The sequence below is a fragment of the Phoxinus phoxinus genome (assembly GCF_949152265.1).
Source record: "Phoxinus phoxinus genome assembly, chromosome: 9".
NCBI classification, from domain to species: Eukaryota; Metazoa; Chordata; class Actinopteri; order Cypriniformes; family Leuciscidae; genus Phoxinus; species Phoxinus phoxinus.
This window is the reverse complement of record NC_136884.1, coordinates 36,447,885-36,457,713: the sequence shown is the minus strand read 5'-3', so window position 1 is coordinate 36,457,713 and position 9,829 is coordinate 36,447,885. Positions and strand designations below refer to the sequence as shown.

The 9,829-nt window shown below is 41.5% G+C and overlaps 1 long non-coding RNA gene across 1 annotated transcript; it reads right to left on the bottom strand.

Moving 5' to 3' along the window:
- Nucleotides 1–6,758: 6,758 nt before the first annotated feature.
- On the bottom strand, nt 6,759–7,550 carry LOC307004154. Its single transcript, XR_013798924.1, has 3 exons — nt 7,481–7,550; nt 7,342–7,407; nt 6,759–7,067 (listed from the first exon to the last, which is right to left on the bottom strand). It is a non-coding gene; the product is annotated as an uncharacterized lncRNA (long non-coding RNA).
- Nucleotides 7,551–9,829: the final 2,279 nt, after the last annotated feature.

Below are 9,829 nucleotides of genomic sequence, written 5' to 3'. Positions count from 1 at the left end.
CTGACGCGGGTAAGAGCGGCCGCGGCAAAACTGCACACTCGCCGCAGGATGCTGATGGGGCCTCAGCAAACATCAATTCTACCGACAGTTTATCTGCAAACATAACTCTCATTCAGGGCATGTTGGAGTCGGTCGAAAATGATATATGCAAGAAATGGACTCATTGTCATCGGATTTGCGGTCAGAGATTGTCACAGTTAGACAAGAAGTTAAAGACTGGCTAGGCCCTTTGCAGCAGAAAGTGGACGCTACCGCTGACACTGTCAGAGAACTGGCGCGTTCAGCATCTGATCACAGTCATCGCAAAACTGATATGCAATCCGTTATATCCACGCTTCAAACACAGGCGGTACAACTGGATGCCAAATGTGAAGATCTGGAGGGAAGATCCAGAAGGAATAATATTCGCCTCGTCGGATTACCCGAGGGAGTTGAGGGTTCGCATCCAGCTGACTTTGTCTCTCAGCTTTTGCAGAGCTTGCTGCATCTCCAGGAGAAACCTCTACTAGACAGGGCACATCGCACACTGCGCGAGAGGCCAAGGAAGGGGGAACCCCCGTCCCCGTCGCCCCCACCCTCGTCTCCCGTCCCCTTGTCATTGGAGTTCACTACTTTCAAGTCCGTGATGAGATTCTACGCCGCGCCGCGCAGCTATCTCCTCTGATGGGAATAAGATATCTGTCTTTGCGGACTACACAACGGCTGTTGTGAAGAAACGAGCTGCTTTGAAAGATTCAAAACGTCTCCTTCACTCATGCCCCGGGGTTAAGTTTGGCCTTCTGTTTCCTGCTGTGTTGTGGATCACTCTCTCCAATGGTGCTGGACACAAGTTTGAGGACCCGGCTGCATCGGACTTTATAAAGAAAACTGTCTTACCTGCAAATACCTGAGGTAAATATCATGTAGTCAGTTTGGCTTTAAACATTTGGTCAGTGTGCACTGACAGAATATGACTATTGTCATTCTGCCCGATAACTTGCCTGCGATTGTTGTTTCTATTAATATAAATATGTTAGTTTAACAAAGTCCACACATGTGGTATTGGTGTTATGGACGAAGTTTAATCCTCTGTTTATATTTCTTTGTGTTTTTATTTTTTATTTGTATTATCATTGCACTTTCTCCCAGGCGGCATAGAGTTAATTGTAGCTGTTCAATTCAATTCAATTCAAGTTTATTTGTATAGCGCTTTTCACAATACACATTGTTTCAAAGCAGCTTTACAGAAAATGCATTTCAAAAATATACATACAAAAATACAGTTAGTTAATCATGAAATTTAGGGCATAACATATCGCCGGCGTTGGGTCGTCTCTTCACAGGCGTCGAGTCGTCTCATCACAGGCGTTGGGGCATCTGAAGTCTCCATGAGAGGCTGGATACTAACTGGAGCTGACAAACTCTATTTGAGTTATAGGGACAGGCGTCCCGAGATAACAACAAAAAAGGCAGATGGGAAATAATTAGCGTAGCTGCTGTTCATAATATGAATGCTTTTGATCTGATTTAACTGTAGTATAAAAGGTATGAGATGCATCATGTGAATGCTTGGCTAAAGAGATGCGTCTTTAATCTAGTTTTAAACTGGGAGAGCGAGTCTGAGCCTCGGACAGTATCAGGAAGGCTATTCCAGAGTTTAGGAGCTAGATGTGAAAACGCCCTCCCTCCTTTAGTGGACTTAGATATCCTAGGTACGACCAGAAGCCTCGAATTTAGCGATCTTAAAGAGCGCGATGGAATATATGGCGATAGAAGGTCTCTTAAATACACAGGAGCTAAACCATTTAGGGCTTTATAGGTCAGTAACAATACTTTGTAATTGATACGGAACTTAATAGGTAACCAGTGTAGAGATGATAAAATTGGTGTTATATGATCATATTTTCTTGACCTAGTAAGAACTCTAGCGGCTGCATTTTGGACTAACTGTAGCTTGTTTACGGGGGATGCAGGACAACCAGCTAATAAAGCATTACAGTAATCTAGTCTCGAGGTCATGAATGCATGAACTAACTTTTCTGCATCAGAAACTGATAGCATATTACGTAGCTTAGCAATGTTTCTAAGGTGGAAAAAGGCTGTTCTTGTGACATTTGAAATATGATTTTCAAAAGACAAGTTGCGGTCTAGTATAACACCCAGGTCTTTTACTGTAGAGGATAAAGTAACAGGACATCCATCTAGATTAAGGTTGTATTGTAAGAGGTTTTGTGGGCAGTTTTTTGGACCAATCAGTAATACCTCCGTTTTATCTGAATTTAATAGAAGAAAATTACACGTCATCCAATATTTTATATCTTTAACACACTCTGTCATTTTAGATAATTTAGTGTTATCATTTGGTCTAGATGAAATATATAATTGAGTGTCATCAGCATAACAGTGGAAACTTATTCCATGTTTTCTTATAATATTACCAAGTGGCAGCATATAAATTGAGAATAGCAGAGGGCCTAATACAGATCCCTGCGGCACTCCATAATTTACTGACGTTATCTTTGATTTTTCCCCATTTAAATGGACAAAATGGTAGCGGTCAGATAGGTACGATCTAAACCAGCTTAATGCCTGTCCCTGAACACCAGTGTAATTTTGAAGTCGATCTAAGAGTATTTTATGATCTATAGTGTCAAACGCAGCACTAAGATCGAGTAAAACTAGTATTGAGATACAGCCTTGGTCAGAAGCTAAAAGTAAATCATTTGTAATTTTAACCAGCGCAGTTTCTGTGCTATGATGTGGCCTGAATCCTGACTGAAACTTTTCATAGATATCGTTATCTTGCAAGAAAGAGCACAATTGAGCGGACACAACTTTTTCTAGTATTTTAGACATAAATGGAAGATTTGAAATGGGTCTGTAATTTGCTAGGTTATTTGGATCTAATTGTGGTTTCTTAATAAGAGGTTTTAGCTGTCCGAGTGTTAAAAAGGTAAAGTGCATGTGTCTCGTTTGGGGAGATGCTTCTGCCGGGGTGGGTGGGAGAAAAGGGGTCTTGTTTCTGTTCTCATGTGTTTTTTCATTTTTTTCTCTCTTCTCCTTCTTTTTCTCTGGTCTCCACTCAATTTTTGTCAATTTCATAGTAAATAATTATTTCACATTAAAAATGTGATCCATATCGTGTGCAGCGGACTTCTCAGACAATGGTAATAGCCCTGCCAAAATGAATGATAAAGCAGCCCCAGTATCTCGGAGGATGCTAACTGGCACAAACTCATTTGAACTAGACATGGACACAGCTCCATTATTCAGGAACGGCCCATATCCAGCCTTCTCGGGCCGAATCACGGAGTCAGATGAAAAAACAGATTTTGAACAGAAATCACCTGAAATCAAACCAACAGACTTCAGACTGGACTTCTTTTTAAGAACGGGACAATTTGCAATTAAATGTCCAGAAGTTTTAGAATAAAAGCAAGCCCTGTCATCAGAAAGAGCGAATGTTTTATTGCCAGATGAGTTTTTAGAACTTAAGACCGATGAAGCGATAGGAGACCTGTCCCATGACTTCTCCTTAAACACTTATGTGTCAGCACAAAGTCATCAGCTAACGTAGCAGCCTTGTGAAGTGTCTCAGCTTTCTGTTCGTTTATATATGTAGAAAGAACAGCAGGTACACTTTTTTTAAAGTCTTCCACCAACATTAGTTGTCGCAACTGTTCTCTGCTTTCAGCTTTTTTAGACACGCACCATCGATCAAACAATTCCTCTTTCTCGTGCGCAAACTCGGATAAACAGTCATGGCACATTCACTGGTATGGACGAAACATCAACAATATGCTTTACATTGACTATGGCCTGCCCATACTTTGACTACAAACTTGGTCCTCAAATCATTACGTATTTTCCAATACATGTAATGTAACTTTATAACGTTGCACTCTTTCTATAAGTTATAAATCGCGCTAGTAAGATAATATAACAGTAACTAACGTTACAGTATGTAAGTAATTATTCTAGCGATATGTAATGCTAGATAATGTTTGCTAGTACATTATTTCAGCAACATGACAAGCCAGTGAATTAGCAGGTTTTAAATGTTGCTATGGACAGTGCGTGACATTTTATCTGTATGTTATGCGGCTAGAGTTTTGACACCGAGTCAATGGGCCACGACGAGGAATTCACCCACAGCGTGTAGTTCTTATAAAATGAAACAAATCAAGCAGGGATACTTACTTGTCAAGCAGAAATGTGGCTAACTCTGCATCGGTTTTTAATCCTTTCAGGACACGTAACGTTAGTTCCCTCCACCTCTGAAAAGCCGCTCCGATGTTTACCTTCGTTTTATTTCGGCTCTGTCTAATTCTTTCTTTTTTGCTTGTTTATCGTCATCGATCTTTTTCCGTTTACCCTTCTTTGTTGTATGAGCAGGTGCCACTCGAGAAATTGGCAATTTTGTTTGTTTGTCCGTCATTAGCACAGCTGCGCACACCGGCAATCTTGATTTTGAACGACGGTACGGTACGGTACGCGCTGTGCAAGAGAGGGTGTGATCAGCGCGTACACAAGCTTGATTGACACTGCTAAGACAATCCTCCTGGCTCTGATTGGTTGTTTCTGACGGGAGCGGTGCATTATCTGTCTCATATTATCAAAATATATTTTTTCAAAAGTTACCTACTGAAGCTTTAAGTAGACATTTTGGGTATCTATAATTTACTGTAGTAATTATTATTATTATTATTTTATTTTTTTCAGGTCCATACATTACAGTCAATGAGAATACCTGACATACTTCTCATTAAGCCATCTGCCAATATACATTAATAAACCATAAAAACAAGAAAAGCATTACAGGCTCTGTAAACAGTACCAAAGTAAGCAGGGACCATTAGGTCTTCATTCTACATTACATACGCATAACCTTTTTTAGACATAGTAAAATCCGACCTGGAACTAAAACGAACTGTTGTTAAGGCCCCTAAATATAAAGACTCAAATTTAAATTGAATGTCCATCTGAAAAATGCTTTGCAAAACTTTATACACCTCCCGCCAAAATGGGATCAATATTGTACAGGACCAGACAATGTGGAAATGATTTGCTTCATGGCACCCACATTGTCGCCAACATGCCGAAGAATTTGAGTAGTGCTTCTTTTGAGCAGGAGTAATGAAAAACCTTATAAGGTTTTTCCAGCAAAACTCTCGCCATAAAGATGAACTGGAAGTTTTCCACTGTATCTCACATAAGTTCTCCCAATCTTCTTCCTTTAGAACAAAGTTTCCATCCTGTTCCCATTTTTGCTTTATAAACAGTGAACTACCTTTTCTTTGTTGTAGCCCCTTGTATATTCTTGAGATGAGCTTCCGGTTAGAGCCAGCAAGATAAGCCTCTATAAACACTTTTAACAGAATGTCATCCCAGCCTACTATTGAACACCTCTTCTGCATTTGGTCAATATAATGCCGGACCTGAAGGAATCTATAAAAATCGTCCTTATCTAAGCCAAATTGCCTCTTCAGATTTTGAATGTTATTCATAGTCCCCTTTTGCAAAAATGTGGAGTAATTATTTTTCAGACGACTTTTTACTTCTACTCCTTACATTTTCAAGCAATTATCTGTACTTTCTACTCCTTGCATTTTAAAAATAGCCTTGTCACTCCTATTTCATTCCGGCTTGTCATCTTTCAAAATAAATTGCCCAATTACACAAACGGTTTATAGATCTGAATCCCGCCTGAATGAAGCATAGAAAATGACCTAACCCTGAAGTTAAAATAAACATGTAATAATTCAAATTATTTTATTATAATAGTAATATTCATATTATAAAAGTGTGTGTGTATATATATATATATATATATATATATATGTGTAGTGGGTTGTCAGTGTTTATAATATTTTTATCGTGACTGACGTCACGGCAGAATGCGTCCAGTGTCATTTCCGCTTAAGCGAGTTAAAGGGGGGAGTGGCACAATGGTGTGGGAAACACACACATGTTTGTTTGGCGTGGCATTGCTGCAAGTGTGAAGAGCTGCTGCACGCTAAGGGTACCACTTGCCTGTTTATGTTGCCAATAATCCCCGGGTAGGTCGTTTTATTTATAATGTGTAGAAAACAGAGTATTGTTTGCTCTTAAGCATGTGTGTTTTGGATGTGTTGTAGTAACAACCCTGGCATCGCGGTCATTCACTGGGAGCTGTACGTATCCTACCGTTCATTTTCCCCTGTTCATGTCGCTGACAATTCCCGGGTAGGTCGTTTGATTTTATTGTGTATAATAAAAAAACAGAGTATTGTTGTTCTTGAGCATGTATGTTTTGGATGTGTTGTAGTAACCTAACAAGCTTGGCATCACGTTCGTGACTTGTGATGACGTGTTCAGTATAAGATAGGACACACTGTGGAGGTAATGAGATGATTTATTTATTTTAAGCTGACTTATGTTTGACTGAATTGTTTGCTTTATTTATTTTTATTTACTTATACTTTTATACTGGATATCAGATCATTAAAACTGACATTTAAAAAAAAGAGTCAGGGTTGTGTAATTTTATTTTAGGCTATATATTTTAAAATATGTAGGATATTTTTTATATTTATGTGGTACCTGACATGCAGTATACCTTATTTTAATTTTGACTATGCCACCTCCTGATGATGGGCAGGAGGAACCCCAACTCTCCCCGTAATGTAGTGTGGCTAATACCTTTGTCCCCGCAAAGAGACAGTTAACAAGAGGCAGATATGTAAAGGTATTCCAAATTTATTACATTTTAATACAAAAAAGACGTAGAAAAATTATTTAAAACAGATCTTAAAAATACTGTAATAAATTACTGGTGGATTTTCCTCAATCTAGGAAAGTCGGATCAACCAATGCAAAACCCCTGCTCAGGAGGCCCCTGGGGAGACAGAAACAGGAGACAGCAACCCAACACCAGTCGAAGCGTGCAACACAACAAGCACTACACACTTAATATCTTTAGTACCACTACAAAATATCACACCGTGTTGTAGTTCTAAGTACACACCAATACAGTGTCTCTCCCAGTGTGGTCCCCCGAAGAGAAGGGGCAAAGCATCAGTGTGGATCCGGCCTTGTACAAGGATAACCTACACAGAAGACATAGTTAGAAAGGAAAACCACCAGCATAAATGGCACACTTAGTCAAAAATAAGAAATGATACTATGAATGTGGCACATGAGTGACAAAATTATAGATAACCAACAAAAAGTCCAACAAAAGAAAGCAATAAAGAAATGCCTATTAATCACTAGAAAACAGTGGCTGGCCTGGTCCCGTTTCAAGAGAAAACAAGCATGTTAGTTACCAACCTCATTAAACCGCATAGTCAACTAGAACATAACTAGAAAATATAGGCCTACTTTTCAGTATGCTCAACTGTCCCACATCGCATTAACACATGTAGAGAAAAGGTGAATGTTCCATTGCTACAGACAGAGAAAGTGGTTAAAACATGTTTCACAAACATTCAATGGAATATGTACATATTGAAGCATTTACCAGTGCAGCTCAGCAGCTCGAGTCACACTGGGGGTGATCGCATAAATGTTAAAACTCCATACAGAAACATGTGTCCTCTTTGAAGAGTAAACACGTGCTTCTAGAATTGCCCTAATAAAATGAAATAAATAAGTATTAAAATTCAATGGCAGTGATTAAACATGCTCTACAATGACCAATTATACCTGTATGAAAAGGGAGCCCAACTCGCACAACAGTGTCTAGCATCAACACAAAAGACTCTGCCTTGCAGCCAGCAAACATTTATCACTTCCTGATTAGTCATGTGACCTTACAACAGATCACATGATCCCGGATGTTGAGTGAATGTGATGCAGCTGTGTTGTATGCCTGCCTTAGTAGATCCCCACACTCACGCCTCCAAAATGGTGTCGTCGCCCCCGATGATCAAACATTAACCCCAAGGAATGCAGCAGCCCCTACCATCCCCACATTGGCACTGGATACTGCAGACCTTGGCAAATTGTAAGGATTCTGATGTTTCCCAGCTGTTGCCCGTCTGGTGCGTCTAAGAACTGGCGACCTGCCTTGAAGTTGGGAGTTCCCCACCTCGTCATCATCGCCCTCGTCCCAACCCTCATCCTCTCCTACTGGTGCTTCGGACACTTCGTTGGGAGACATTGGTGGTAAATCTGTAGTGACAGTAGCGGTTGGAATAGGTCTTACTTCTTCTATCCAGGTAAGGACATCCTCGTCACTGCAAGTCAAGTTACTTTCTGGGCAAGTAGATTTTGTGCAGGGCTGAGGGACCTTTGGTATGGATGGGATAGCTGTGATGCTTTAATCTCTGTTCTGTGGACTTGCCGGACATTACCAGTTCCGTCAACCAATGTTACCGTGTAGGGCCCACCAGGGCTTTGTACAGTACTGGTGACCAGACATCCTGGATCTTGCGGCAAACTTGGCAACGGTGATCTTTTAAGTAGACCAGTTGACCCTCTGTGAAACCCTTATCAGACACCTGTTGGTTATGGTTTCGTTGCCGGTAATCTGCTGCCTCCTCCATGTTCTTGCGGGCCAGTTCACGAGTTACCTGAAGTCGTTCCTGATGCTGTAAGACCCATTCATCCCAAGAGCTTGTTTCCTCTGTGTCAGTAGCCCCCAAGAGGAAATCCACGGGGAGTTGAGGTGTCACGCCATACATCAATGAGTAAGGGGAATGACCAGTGGAGCGGTGAGTAGAGGTGTTGTATGCCCACACCAACTGGGAGATGTACTTTGGCCACGCCCTTTTCTTTTCTATAGTGAGTGGTCGGAGAAGTTGAAGTCATGAAGTTAAATCTTTCGCATTGACCATTCCCTTGGGGATGGTATGCTGTTGTTCTAGACTTTTCAATCCCATATAGCTGACACAACTGTGCAATGAGTGCACTCTCAAAGTTTCTCCCTTGATCGGAATGTATCCGTTTAGGCACTCCGAAGCGATAGAACCAACAGTCAACTAGGACCTTTGCCACTGTACTGGCACTTTGATCTTTGGTTGGAATTGCCTGTGTGTATTTTGAGAAAACATCGGTCATGACCAAGACATTTTCCCTTCCGTCTGTTGCAGACTCAAGCAGGTTGAAGTCTATAGCAAGTACTTCCAATGGCTGACTGGCAGGATGTACCCTGAGAGGGCCATGGGTGTGGCGCCTAGATGGACCTTTGCTCTACTGCCGCCATCTGAGCTTACCATGTCACTGGTCCTGTCCAGCCCTGTGCTCCCTACGTCTTGGTCCCCTGTTAAGTGTACTCTGCCCTGGTCCTGTGTTAAGTCTTAACAAGTCTTAACTGGTCCCCTGCCAAGTGTGCTCCACCCTGGCTCCCTTCTGAGTGTGCTCCGCCCTGGTCACCCACGCTCCACAGCCCAGGCCCGCCTTGCCTGTGTCCTGGTGCCGTTCCCCTGCACGGGCCTGGCCCTCCATCCCATCGTCTGGAAGCCACTCCTTAGTGGGGGGGTTATGTGACAATCAGCGTCTGGAGCGTGAGCCACTGGGGGGCACTCCTTCTCTTGTTTTCATTCCTCTTTATGTTTTACCCTGGACTGATTATGGTTGATTTTATGCACCTGTGTTTTATTATCTTGTTTAGCGCACCTGTCTTAAACCTGAGTGGCCCCTCGTACCAGGGCTGAGTATTGTATGTGTCTGACTGCATTATCTAGCCTTGTTCCAGTTTCCTAGTATTCTAGTGTTTCGGTTCCCTGTTTATCTGCCTGTTTCCCGTTTGCCTTATCCCTGCACAGATTTGATGTTTGTTTGGACTGCTTACCTGGTTTTGACTTCTGCCTGTTATCTCGTACCTGTTTCTGGATCTTCCTCTCAATAAAGCCTGCATTTGGATCAC